This window comes from Peromyscus eremicus, chromosome 5, assembly GCF_949786415.1.
Source record: "Peromyscus eremicus chromosome 5, PerEre_H2_v1, whole genome shotgun sequence".
NCBI classification, from domain to species: Eukaryota; Metazoa; Chordata; class Mammalia; order Rodentia; family Cricetidae; genus Peromyscus; species Peromyscus eremicus.
The window spans coordinates 71,887,553-71,901,612 of NC_081420.1; the positions used below are offsets into that span (position 1 = coordinate 71,887,553).

The 14,060-nt window shown below is 48.4% G+C and overlaps 1 pseudogene; it reads right to left on the minus strand.

Moving 5' to 3' along the window:
* Positions 1–8,885: 8,885 nt before the first annotated feature.
* LOC131910553 (E3 ubiquitin-protein ligase ARIH2-like) lies at positions 8,886–10,369 on the minus strand (annotated as a pseudogene).
* Positions 10,370–14,060: the final 3,691 nt, after the last annotated feature.

The following is a 14,060-nucleotide window of genomic DNA, read 5'->3' on the forward strand; positions in this document are numbered from 1 at the left end:
TAGATGTAAAGAGCTAATACTGTCACACTTTACAACTTGTATGTCCCCAAGCTTCAGGCTTCCTGAACATCATGCCTTCCTCAGAAATACCTTCTGAGACCTCTTCACAACAGTCATGAAAGCCACAAGTTCAGTAGCACGTAGGGAAGTATTTCAGTAAACATGATTGCAGCATTCCCATCCCATCCAGCAGTTCCATAAGCTCCACAAGAGTTCCTAGACAATACCAGCTACTAGAACTATAATTGTTCTGTGTGACTAATAGCTAGCTAATTCATGCTGGTCTACTTGGTCCTGTTTATGACCATGTTGAGAATGTTTGCTTAAACACCTAAGCAGCGGTTGGGGCTCAGTTGGACATCAGACTTCCCAGATCTCTGGCAGAGTCCTCCAGCTCATGGTCCCTTTGAGTCAGTGTCAGGCAGGCAGGTACAGATTCCCTGGGCTAGAGACCTCTCAAGCTGACCCAAACCAGCTTGCTGCCTGCCTCTTCTAAACATCGAGCTGAGTGAGGGTGGGGTGGGGTGGGGCGGGGGCCCAGGTATACATAGGCTACCCATAACCACGCTTAGCAAAATGGCAGCAGGCAGGAATGTGTTGGCTCAACACTCATTTCTAAGTCTGACATAATCTGAGACCCATGTTTGCTCAGTCACCTTTAGCTGAGTTAAGATCCCCTCCTCTTTGGGTTGGCTCCTCATCTCACTGACCACAATCTCATTTTCAGCCGCTAACCATAATCAAACCTAATGGTTAGTACCCAAGACCAAATGATTTCTACTTCACATGAGTTTTCTTTAAACCAACCAGTCTCTCTGAAAGGCCAAGGAGCATGCATGAGGACCTTAATAAAGGCGTGGCCCCCAGGTCCTCTTGCACTTGCTACCGACCTGCTGGCGGAACTTTGTTCTGTGACCACTCACCATCACCCTGGCCCCACGCCCATCAGCACTCAAAGATCCTTAAAGAATAAATTGCTTCTCTTTCCTGTATTTTGTGCTTAAGTTCTTGTCACATTGCACGTGCCTATGCACCCAAACCGAACAGGGCCTCCTAGACAGGGGCTGGCCGGCTTAAGGACACTCCAGTAGAAAGATCTCAAGGTTAGAATGGAATCCATGCAGTCAAGATCACAACCACACCTTGGTTATTTTAACATCTAAAGTGGGTGAAGGGTGGCTTCTCGGGTTTTGTTAAATTACAAATAGATATTTGCTTAAGAATCATTTATGATAGGCACCAAAACTACACAGAGAAACCTTGTCTCAAAAAAAAAATCATTTATGGTTGTCATTACTCTAATAAACCTCTACAATCTGACAAAGATTCTTAGAAATAAGCTTCATGGACCCAGTGAGATGGCTCATCTGGGAAAGGTGCCATGGAAACCCTAGTGCCCTGAGTTCAATACTCACTACAGGTATAAAGATGGAAGGAGCGAACTGAATCAACAAAAAATTGTCCCCTGACCTCAGCCATGTGTTACATGGCCTTTTCACACTTGCTGAACAATACACAACTCCGCTGAAGCAGTTTTGGGGGGTTCAGGGGCTGGCAGGGTGTGGCACTGTGACCTGAGACCTTACTGCTATTTCCTAGTTGTACAAATTTGAGCAGAGTTTGGTTTTCTCAGCTGTTGACACAGTATAGTGATGGGATTTAACTCTTAAAATTTGAGCAGAGTTTGGTTTTCTCAGCTGTTGACACAGTATAGTGATGGGATTTAACTCTTAGGACTGTGGGACTAAATAGGATACAAGTAAGTCGGAGCCTAACACATCCTGAGTACTCAAGAAAAGATTAGGCTTATCGTTCACACAATTTCAATGACAACTGTGGCACTGTTTGATCCCTAAGAAGTTTCTAGTCTAATCAGGAGGTGGGGTGATTCCCAGGGAGGCCAAGTCACTGATGGGCAGGCAGGGCAGGCAGAGTTATCCTAACAGATGCTGCAAAGTTCTTTTCCGTGGCTTCAGGGAGTTGGTGCCGTTTGGCCCTCTTGGGGACAGTACAGAACTCAACTGTCTTGGCATCAAAGGAGCTGCTTGACTGGCACCTTGCCCATGACTAGAATCCTTGCACAGGCATGGAGAAATACCGATGCTCAGAACTGTGGCTGCAAGAAGGTAGTGATACAAAGTTAAATTCTCAGGGCGGGGGTTCCCAGCTCAGTCTGCTCTGCACCCCCAGTGTTGCCCATCTTAACCCTGGAGGAAGGGGACCCAGCCACTGGGCCCTGGAGCAGGCTGCATAATCTTTCTTTCAACCAGGTTTGTGGGTAAACACCCCTTTTCCTGGATGTCCCTACCTGGCTAACCAGCTTCCTTGATACTCTGAAAATGCTAGTACAGTGGAGCAACCCAACAGCCTTTGGGAGGACACAGAAAACAGAGAAACAGTATCAGCCAATATCATGGAAGCTAGTGTCGGTACAGCGACAATACCACCAGCCAGGAAAAGGCCTCTAGCCAGGCCCACCATCCAGCCCCGAATCTGCACCGCAGAGTGGATGACGAGTGTGCCCAAGCTATTGACTTTGAAGTATGACATTGTCATCCACAATGTGTATACTCCAGAACTGTGTGACTGAGTCAAAAATACATACAACTCTCATAATGTTTTGAGTAGGTGTATGGTGATGTGTTGGGCCACACGCTTGGGTCCTGCCCCTAACAACAGTTCCTGCTGCCCAGCTTAGAAGCAGAGGCTCACAAGTGACAGCCTGAAGGCAGCAGGGTTAAGCTGTGCTCCACACATTCTGCCCAAAAAGACAGAGACACTATGCTGCATACCTTAAATCCACACAAAATGCTTAAGTTTTAATTGCCTGAGCTTTCCAGGGATTCCTCAGACCATGAGTATGTGAACACAGCTGCAGTAATGGCCATCTGGTGTCTATTATAAGCCAGGCAGAGGCCTGAAAGGTGCAGGCGGAGTGGGGAGGAGCTTGGCTGTTTTGCATGGGGAGGGACTACTCACGGTGCTGTAGGCGGTGCTGTTGACAGGTGTTTCCATTCCTTGATCAAACAAACACGCCCACTGAAGAAAAGCAGCCCCTGTAGGGGGCTACGAGGTTTCACGTTCTAGCATCTTCCCCTTCAGAAGAAGGGCAGCCTGTTCACCAGGCTGACATTGCCATCAGCTGTTCAGTGTTGGGAGAGAAATGAGCTGGGTACAAATCTGGGCTCACAACGCAGCTCTCCCCAAAGCCCCATGTTGGCATCTGAAACTCCGGAGTGCTGGGCAGGGACCTCTTGCCAGGACTGGTCCTCCCTGCCGCACCCGACATCGCCATCACCGGGCTCTTTCCAACATGGGAATTCTCTGGCTGGTTGCGTTCATCTGGTGAAGTACTGTTGGTAAGTGCCTCCTGAAAGGGATTCTGGGGTCTTGGCTCGGAAACTTGCCAGCTAGAAATTTGTGAAGGGGCATTACAGGCCCCCAGATAGTCTTTGAAATGAGAGAAGGAATCTTAATTCTGTTGCATGTAAGTTTCCTTTTAAACTGTTCTGTATGAGGTGAAATCCTTAGGGGTGTATCCACCCATTCACCGGTGTAACACAGTCCCTGGCCCGATGCCTGTCACATGTCACATCATCAGCAGAACTCAGCCTCAAATGAAAACACATTCAGACCAGGACTCGGACTCAAACGTTGTGAATGCCACGTGTTGTGACTTTTTGCAAAGAGAGGACCACTGTTTAAAGGGTCAAACCAAACAAATGCTAGTCTCCTTGTCTTTACACAGCACGGGAGACTAGATTACTTAAAGGTGAAACGCATTTGGTCTCTGGTATCTGGTAATTACAAACACGATTTTCATTTCTTAACTGTCCAGCGGAGGGCAGCATGGTCTTACCAGGCAGGGGCCGTTCTTAAGCGGGCTTCTAGCATCTCTGACTCACTAAATAACCACTTTTACCTTCACTGCTGACAAGAAAACGTTCTCCCGGATCCTCCAAGCTGCCTCTGTGTGCAGTCCTGCTTTACTCCCCTAATTCTTCATTAAGCCTATATCATAGTATGCTCTCGTCATAAAGCCTGATAAAATTGATAGCAACAGAAATCCGGCCCCTGGGCACCTGGTGGGGGGGGGGGGGCTGGGAAGCTGAGGAAAGGTGAGTTGGAACCAGGGTAGTACCTGCCACCACCACCATTGCCAGGCTGCCAGGACAGTGAGGGGCACCCCAGAAGCGGCAGAACCCAAGAAAGCCTGGTGCAAGGATATCAGAGGCTCAGGGAGCAGCTTCTCAAAGTTGGCTGCACTGCCCTCCCAGAGGGCTGTGAAATGTGGCCACGCGGACTTGCCAAGGCTTGGGTACTCAGAAGGGATGGGGATGAGGTATTTTTTTTAACCCCCCAGGTCACTCTTAAAAGGACACCAGGGGGCTGGAGAGATGGCTCAGAGGTTAAGAGCACTGACTGCTCTTCCAGAGGTCCTGAGTTCAATTCCCAGCAACCACATGGTGGCTCACAACCATCTGTAATGAGATCTGGTGCCCTCTTCTGGCCTGCAGTCATACATGCTGTATACATAATAATAAAAAAAAAAAAAAAAAAAAAAAAAGGACACCAGGGCTGGGAAGCCAGAGGCAAATACAGATGTCATTGCTGCCACATCAGTTCCCACGGGAAGGACTTGGCTCAGCTCTCATTGGGGGATAATTGTGCGCACCCCACCTCCAGCTTCTCAACTGTGTTATTTTACTATGTACTTAGAAGCGGGGACTCCATCTATAGTCCAGGCTGTCATCAGGCTCGTGTCTTCCGGCCCCCAGAGTGCCCTGATTGCAGCTGGAGTGCCACGATGTTCCGCCCAACTTTATAGAGTCACAATTTAGAACACCTTACGTATAGAACACCTTACGTATAGAACACCTTACGTATAGAACACCTTACGTATCATACTCTTGCTGCCTTTGAGAGCTGGCTTGGGTTCTTGCTACACCTGGCGCTTTCTGTGCGATGCCAGTTCATAGCATTCAGGTGCCTTTGCAGGTGGAATTAAGACCTGGCCTTATGAAGGTACAGACCTGGGTCCTCCTTGGTCTCCGGAATGTTCCTAGTACTTAAGTGAGGCCTGTTCAATGTGTTGGTAACGTAAGTGGTAAGCAGCATGGTAATGATGTGCCCCATGCGGTGCCTCCCTGTTCCTGTGTACCATGGTATACGTGTGTAGAACAAAGGGCATCCTAACCCTAATGGGGAGGGGCTCCTGCAGATGTCGTGCAGGATATAGGAGAAAGCAGAGGAGCCTGTCCCAGCTGCAATGGCATGGTTTCCGGTCAGGAGGGTGACCCACAGTTCCTCTGGTCATCAGGTTAACGGTGCAGGTGACACAAGGCCGAAAGCCAAATCCTCAGTCTGTCACTTGCTCCAGGAAGGGTGGGCTCTTCCCACCAGCCCCTTTTCTTTGCCTTCAACACCACCTAATGCAGGCTGGGCCCATCAAAGTTTGGCCTGGTGGCTTCAGCCCATTTTGCCGGCCCCATTCTCCTTGGGCTTCTCTCTGTCTGCACACTCAGTCCCCACCCCCGGCTCCTCAGTCTTGCTCACGGGGCTTCTGCGGATGGCACTACTTCTGAAGTTCCTGCAGTTTCCATTTCTTCAGTCACTAGCTCTAGTTTCATCTAAAGCCGTTGCCCGTGATTGTTCTGGGTTTAACAGGCCAGAGCCTTGTCTGTATTGACCCAGAGGAGTTATGACCTTAGTCTGCCAGCCTTACCGGTCAGCACACCTCTGCAGGAGGGAGGGATGCTAATGGTTCCATGGTGACAAGCACAGGGCATGCCACCTATCTGCCAAGGACCCTGTATATTTTTCAGGAGTGCCGTCTACTTAGTCGATCATTCTTGCTTGGACTTGCTTGGTTCTGATTTTGATTTTGTTCTGAGTTAGCATTTACAGCACCATCCAGTGCTGTCTTTTCAACAGACTGGACCTAAGCGTGTGCATTAGATGGAACATGACAGATGGATTCGAGCCGGGAGCTTTCTTAGAGCTATGAAGAAGCAAAGTGCACCTTTGATAGGCCAGTCTCCTCTCTTGGCCAGCTTTCCCCCTTTCTGGGTTTCCAGCCCTTTCGTTAGGGACCCACACAAGTCTTAGGGCTCCTATCTCTTCCCTCCATGGTGGTGGTCTCCTCTCTAGGCCAGCACTCTTCCTGAAAAGTCCATGTTTGCACCTGATGTCAGCTTGAGGAAGCCAAGGCACAAGAAAGCCTTCTCTTACCTGGAAAGGGGGGCAGGGAGGAGAAGGTTCCAGACCAGATACATCATTGCAATTGGTGTGATCACACTGCTTCTGTCTTCACAACTGAATAGGGCCAGAGTAGAAGGGTCTCACCAGGCCTGCAATTCCATACTGGATAAAGTGTGCTCTGCCACTGACCCCTCAAAGAGAGAGGGCATTAACTTCCCCTGTTGCCTAAAACGCCTCAAAGGAGACACTTGTAATGCAAGTTAGGTATTCCTGCCCCACGGGTGCAAGCTGGCTTCTGCTTGCCCTGCAGTCACAGGGCCAACCACTCTCCTAAGACAAGCCGGTGCCACAAGTAGCTTCCTCCACCTGTCATGTTCTCCCCATCTAGGCCTTCATCTGCTTTTTAGTGATCCCTCTGGTCTTCACTTAGGTGCTGCCCCCTCCAGGAAGTTTGGACTTGGGTCCCTGCTAGAAGCACCCCTCCTTCATACCAGTTAGAAAGGCATGTATGAGATGGTCAGTAAACATTTTTTTAAATCAGAAACTTAGTTTATTTTGAATAAACCACTCAACTTTGAGCAGATGACATCGCCTCAACTTTTCTTGGAAGAAAATCAAGGGTCTGGTCAGTTCATGAAAACACGTCTTTCTCTACCCTTTGCAGGGCCAACACCAAACCAAACCACACCCCTGCCTGACCTTTAAGATGTCCCTGATAATGTTTAGCAAAGGTGCCACTGAGGGCACCAGAGGAAGGTCTCCACAGTGAAGTACCACCAGCTGTGGCTGGCAGAGCATCCTGTAGGGCCAACAGTCAAGGTCACAGCCTATGAGTAGGAGCATGGCAGCTGTGCAGTTGAGAAAGTGCTTAAGGGGGTTTAGGCTACAGAGCTGCAACTCTGGTCCTGTGTCATGGCAGAGATCTGTATCATGGAGAAGTCTGTATCAACACAAGAATTCACATGCCACCCCTGGGCCCTGGGGAAGGAATACTCCTTGTTTACAATTAGCCCCCACTGTTATTTTGGGTTCAATTACTATATACCAAAGTACTTCTCCCAATCCACCCCACCATCTCTCACTTATCAGGACAACATGAAGAGACAAAATCTGAGGAGGTGAAAGAACGTGCAGCTGGCCAAGTACCCCAAGAGTTACAGCTGTCACCGTCTTGAAGAACAACTCAATTGTATAGCTTTACGTGGTACCTAGGTAATTGCTGACTGGAGGTGAAAATGTATGACTATCAAAGAATCCGCATCATAATAGTCACAGATTTCTCTATAGGCTCTCCTAGGAGTTCAAGGAGGCCCTGTCAAGTATAGACAACTCTGCCAGTCTCAGAGGGGAGGCAATGAACAAAGCCATGGAAACCCCAGAGATCACAGATCTAACTTTCCTAAGGCCCACAGGACCAGGTTCAAGATGGGAAGGACACCAGGCAAGCTGCCTGTTCCATTGCACTTGACTGTGCAAGAACTGGTCCTTTCCTCTGGCCAGCCCTTTCTAGTAAAGGAACTGGGACCACAAACCAGGGATTCTCCTGGCGGTAGACTCCCAGACCCTAGAGATGGGGTCCTCTGACAGCTGCAACTAGGCAAAGGGAACACACCCCACCCCAGAGCAGCTTCTGGCCGCACTCCAGGTTAACATAAAAGTAACTTGTGCAAACCTAGCTCTTGGGCCACAAGGCCCATGCCCTTGAAGGGCCATGCTAAACTCTGACTCTGATGTTCACAAGAACTCAGTAAGATGGTGTCAGACATGGCCACATGTGACCCTAGTACACCACTTGAATACTGGATCAAAAGGAACAACCAAAGAAAAGGAAACTTGGTTAGGGAATGATTCCTTTCAAAGGTGGACTCTTATCTTTGTGAGACAAAAGGGAGCGCCATGCTGAACCAGTCTCTTAGTCAGGAGGTGCGAAAGCCCACCTCTGCTCTGACGTGGGTTCTGGCTTGGTGGCCCAACTCAGGTAAGCCTCACATTCAAGAATAAAAGCAAGCCCTTAGAGAGACCTTGCTCCGCTCTGTGCCCTTGCTGCCCAGCTAAGGCGCGAGGTACAAGACTCCCTGGGCTCCATGCCTGGTATGCAGGCCAACTCAGTTCCCCACCATCTGCCACCCATGCTCTTCCCTTGGGACTCCAGCCACGGTCAAACATGATGCTGGAAAGCAGAGTCCACCCCAGGGACCCTGGCAGTGCAGACATTCTGAGGTTCAGTGGGTGGGCAGCATCAAGTTACATTCTAAGTAAAATAGCTAGAGGGTAAACACTCCAATGCCAATTTATTTTCAAAAGGGCTCTGTGTTATCCTATGGTTTGCCTTTTTTTCTTTGTAATCGTACAACCTCTGAAAATTACATAAGTTGTAATGATCTAATACTATGAATAGCCATTCAGAGAGAAAAAAGTTCCCTCCCTCCCAACAACCATCCAGGGAGAATTTAAAAGTCCTTACTAGAGACCAGTTCACCATGGTCTCTACCCTGGTAGAAACAAAAAGCAAGAAGATGAGGAGAAAACCAATTGACTAAGAGGTGTGTTGCCAGTGTCTCTCAGGAGTGGGGCCCTCGCTGTTGCCTGGGGTCGTGAAAGGCAGAGCCTGCAGCATGCAGTACAATGGCTGGGAGGCCTCACCCCAGCACATCTTCCTCACCCTGGCATATCCGAAGCCCTGCTTAGGTGTTGTGAAAATCCTTCAGCAGGGTTCTTCTCCGTTGCTCTGCTCTCCTGTATGCATTTGGTTTTCCAAGTCCCCTCTGTCATAGCTGTCTGCACCCTCACCTTTCCACGAAAGGTTTTCGGTCTCAGCCTCCAGCTGAGCCTGCTGGTATTCAAGCAGCTTCTTCCTGGGACCAGACTCCATGTAGTACGCATATGGATAGGTGTATTGTAGGGTGTATCGACACTTGGCCAACAGCTTAGCAGCATTCTGCAGGTACTGCCAGTCCACCCACGTTCCCAGATTGTTCCTAACCCTCTCTCGAATCTTCTCATGAGTCTGATGGTATGTGTGTGCCTCTAGCTGCAAACTTTTGCTGTGGTTTTCCCACCTCTCAAAGTAGAACAAGTACTTCTTGAGGGCCTCCCTGGCCTGGGCTTGCTGGCTCTGGTTGACAATGTCGGGATTCTCCTTGTACCGACTACACCCATAGTACTCACTGCCATGTGTCTTCCAGTCTCCTAGACACATCCAGCAGATGCCGTGCTTACACTTGGAACATTGCATGTGATTGCAGCGTCCGTTCTTCTCAATACGGATGCTGTACTTGCGACAGTCTTTAGTGTGAGCACTAATGTAGTTAGCCGTTTCCGAGTCATCTGCACACTTGGTGAGCCATTTCCTGATTGTGGCGCAATCTTGGGGGTGGGGGGGCGTGATACATCTGTCGACACTTGAAACAGAAGACCTCGTTGCATTGATTACACTGTGCTCCGCAAGCTCTAGGCTCCTGTACCCGAATAACCACGGGGTGGTCTGCACCAGGGCACATCTGGAGCTGGTAATGACTCTCCACATAGTTCCTAAAGAGGTAGTGCCTGTATTTGTCTCTTAATTCTTCATTGGGAAGCAAGGGAAATACGAAGTCCTCTGGTGTTCGGAGTGGACAATCCTGAGCCATACATGAGACTCCTACACCAACACCGTCCTTGACAAGTACTGAGCAATGCTGCTCCCAGCAGCTTCGGCAAAACTGATGTTGGCAAGCCAGAGCGAGCAGGTTTTCCTTCCGCACCAACTTCATACACGCTGCACAGTGGTGAGGGGGATGGGCTGTGGGGATGTGTTTTGATGGATTAGGCTGAACTCCACAAGCAGCTGAGCAGACTTAGACCTGTACCTGTCCAGAATCTCTGAGACTTGCCAGTGGAAATTAACTAATATAAGTTTTGCAACTGAATGAGATACCTTTAAGACAGAGGATAAGCTGGTCATATGCTCATGAAGGGCACCCTCAGACTCCTTATAGGTCAAGCAAGTGAACTGGTACTCTTCGGGATCAAAAGCTTCAGCCCCCTGCTGCTCCACATCACTGGCTACTCCCACATAGTAGTCCTCTACGTCCCCAGCGTCCTCTTCCTCTTCTTCCTCTTCCTCACAGTTTGGGCCATTGTCCTCTTCATTGCGGTCAGATACCTGGCTGTTCACGTCCACGGACATCTTAACATCCAGCCAAGCTGCAGATCAGGAAATCAGTTGCTTTTTCCCCGCCCCGCAAATTTATCACTTTCTCAAATGCATTAGTGTTTTTGTCTTCTGCAATTTTTTAACATCTTTCCTGAAGGTATCAATCAAACAGTGTTTCATATGATTTTCATCGGGAGCCGCAGAGCCCAGGTCCGTCAGACCAGGTCAAGCCGGGCCAAAAGAGTCTGACTGGAGTGCAGCGGCCGCGGAGGTGGCGGGCATCAGCAAACATTTTCAAAGTACAGAAATGAAGTCTATATTCAACAGACAGAAGAGGAACCAAGAGCAGGACCTGCTGCAAATCCTTCAGCGTCATGGTGTTGTGCTGTTGGGTGACTTGCATTGTTTCCTACAATTCACAATGGGCCGAGTCTACACTATCGGGAAAAGATTGCTTCTGTACTGCCCCCTGGTGCTCATGCCTGGAACTTCAAGCACCTTTTTCTTAAGCTTTTCAACTTCCTTCATTCCAACTTTTGCTATATCTATGCAGCTCATAGAGCCTAGGACACAGGATGAACGTGTGAAGCAGGTGACACTTGTCCTCATTCAAGATCACCCTCTGAAGAATACTCACTGCCTTCTATCATTCATATGAAGAAAAGTAAGTCCTTTAGGCCTTCAGACACAGGAGGACACTTAAAAGGTAGAGTCTCTGATAATGAAATCCTAAAGGTCAGCTGCAAGGTGGAATCCCATGAAAAGCAATTCCTTCGTGGGCAGGAATTATGCAGGAAATGTGACCCAGGTCCTTCAACCACTGTGTGGTTAGTTCTGCTCATGACGAGCTTACTGCTTTTTTACGCATACCTGCAGAATTTCCAGAAGTTTTCTTGCCCATTGCAGGGAATGGCTAGAAAGTGTAAACTCCTATGTTTAAAAAACAATAACAACAAAAGTATGCCACAGAAGGTGGAGATAAAACTCAGTGGTAGAGCACTTGCCTAGCATTTTCAAGACCTTGGGTTTAATCCTAAGTCGCATATATACATCCATCCACGTGCACTTGAGTGTGCACTCACACACAAATATGCCACAGGAACTGAGGGGCCATGACTCAGGAGAGCTAAGCCAAGCAATGATTTTACTTGGAAATACTAGTCAGTAAGCAGACAGTCAGCCAGGCGGTGGTGGCGCACACTTTGGATCCCAGTGCTAGGGAAGCAGAGGCAGGTGGATCTCTGAGTTCAAGACTAGCCTGTTCTAGTGAGTTCCAGGACAGCCAGGGATAAACACACAGAAACCCTGTCTTGAAAAACAATGGATAGATAGATAGATAGATAGATAGATAGATAGATAGATAGATAGATGAATAATAAACACAATGAGCAGACAGTGACGTAATCTATCTATATTTGGCACTAAGCTTCCACAGAGTCCAGCTGACTCTCTTAGCCTGAACAGTGTTTTCCACTTCAGCATCTGAGTCTATTAGACTGCTGTGGCTGTCATCCCTACCTAACATGACCTAGGGGGATGACTGTATTTTGGCTCATGGTATCAGAGGTCTCACAGTCCCTGGCTCCACTGCTTCTGGGTCCATGACGACACAGAACTTCAGGGCAGCAGGAGCGAGTAGAGAAGGTATGTCAGGAAGCAGCAAGAGAGAAGAGACAGAACTGGGGAGAACTTCTGAACTCATACCTTCCTCTCTAGCTCGGCCTCCTTAAGCCTCCTCAACTTCCCAAAACAGTGTTACCAGCTGGGATCCAAATGTTCAAAACATGAACCTCTGGGGGACATTTCGTTTTCAAACCATAGCATCATGACGTGAAATCCTGAGAGGCGCCTGGCAGCAGCTCATTCAGAAGTCCTGAGCTTTCCCTAGAAGTGACAGGGCTAAGTCCCTCCTCTAATGTCATTTGTGCAATTGGCATTTGGGATCTGAGGACAAGTTGAAGTGTATCCCTGTCACAGCTCCACCTGCTAGATTCAACAGGTCATGCATGCCCTTTGCGTTTAAAGGTGAACTTATTGGGAACCTAAGGTTTGCAGCTCTTTGCTGTCTGCCTGTCCCTCCAGCTCTGACTCCTCCCGCTCCAGATCCTGTCTCCATGCATGAATGCAGCACATTGCCTTCTGTGTGTCAAAGCTCTCACCTAGGGGTGGCCCTTGCTCTCCCCAGAAGCCATCTGCAACAAAGGACGCATGCTACTAAAACTGAAGAAGTTGTCTCCACTGACCAATAATTCTCCCGTTTCACCAGCCCAGACCCTTAGGGGGCATTTAGTGATCCCTGGAGACACTGTGGGTCCTTTCGCTGCCATCTGCTCGGCAGGGCTTTCTGATTTACTAAATCCCCTGCACTACTCAGGACACAGAATGTTAATGGGAGAGGAGGGACAGGGGAAAACTGAGATATTCTGATTTACCTGAAAATGTGTTGGGCTTTCACATCTAGCCGGCTCTGAGAGCCCTTGTTATTTTTTGTTTTGTTTGTTTGTTTGTTTGTTTTGAGCAGGTGTCTGACATTGGTCCACAGAAGATACGAGTGGCATGGTAGCTACAGGCCACCAGCTCTGACAGCAACCTCTGTTTACCTCAATACTCATGCCCTGTTTCATTCTGGGTTGTGATAGGAAATAAAGATATATAAATTCACATGTCACAACATAGAAGGTCCGGCCTCTCAGCCAACTCAGGATGGGAAGAGTGAGGCAAAGACATGATTTTCAACAGTGGCTCCGAGTGAGAATGAACTATGGACTTTAAAAACTCAGCCAAGAGTGAGGAAGAGCCAGACAGTACCACCTGGATGTACGCAGCTGCTCTGCCCACCGGAGGGTGCACTCCCCCTAAACTGCTATACCAGCTGCCTGAGAAAGGTCTCTCTTACCAGGATCAGGGCCACTTGGGTTTGGAGCATCTATTGGAAAGAATGCAAACACGATTCTCCCCAAGCCTGTCCAGGTGATCTCCACAAAACTCCTCCAAGCTGAGAATCCTTGGCCTTGAATTTCAAGTGCTCCCTGCCCCAAGGATTTGTGTCTTGGAGACTGTGAAGATCCAGTGTCTCTCTTGTATCTCTAGAAGCTCTTATAGAAATAACAGCTGAAGCTAGGTTGTGACCTTTTGTCCCTTCTGCCCCACAGACTGCTACTGTTTGCTGGCCCTAGGCATCCACTAGCTTCCAGGTAGACAGATTATTTTAACCTGTTCAGGATTGTTGATTTCAAATGACTTGGCTTATTATGAAAGCAGATGTCCTTGCACTTGGTCAGGTTTTGTATTGGTAAGTTTCAGTCTCCACAGTATTTTATATATTGGACTAGAAAGAACATCTTAACTCTATCCCAGGCCCCCTCCCATCAGTTAATGTCCACCTGTCTCCATTTTCTCACGTACCTGGTTTGTTTTGTGTTTTGATACAGTGTCTCTCTATATAGCCCTGGCTGTCCTGGAACTTGCTATGCAGATCTAGCTAGCCTTAGACTCCCAGAGACCCACCTATCTCTGCCTCCTGAGCAGAGGGATTAAAGGCAAGCATTACTGTGGCTGGCTTCTTGTATCTATTTTTAACAAAGGATCGAGTTGAACTTTTTTTTTTTAATTTTAAAATGTGTTTTTAACATTGCCAGGAATAAAATGTTTTTTGCATCCTCCCTGCTGCCCAATTCCTGTGTTAAAATCCTAACTGCAGGGGCTGAAGAGATTGCACAGCTGT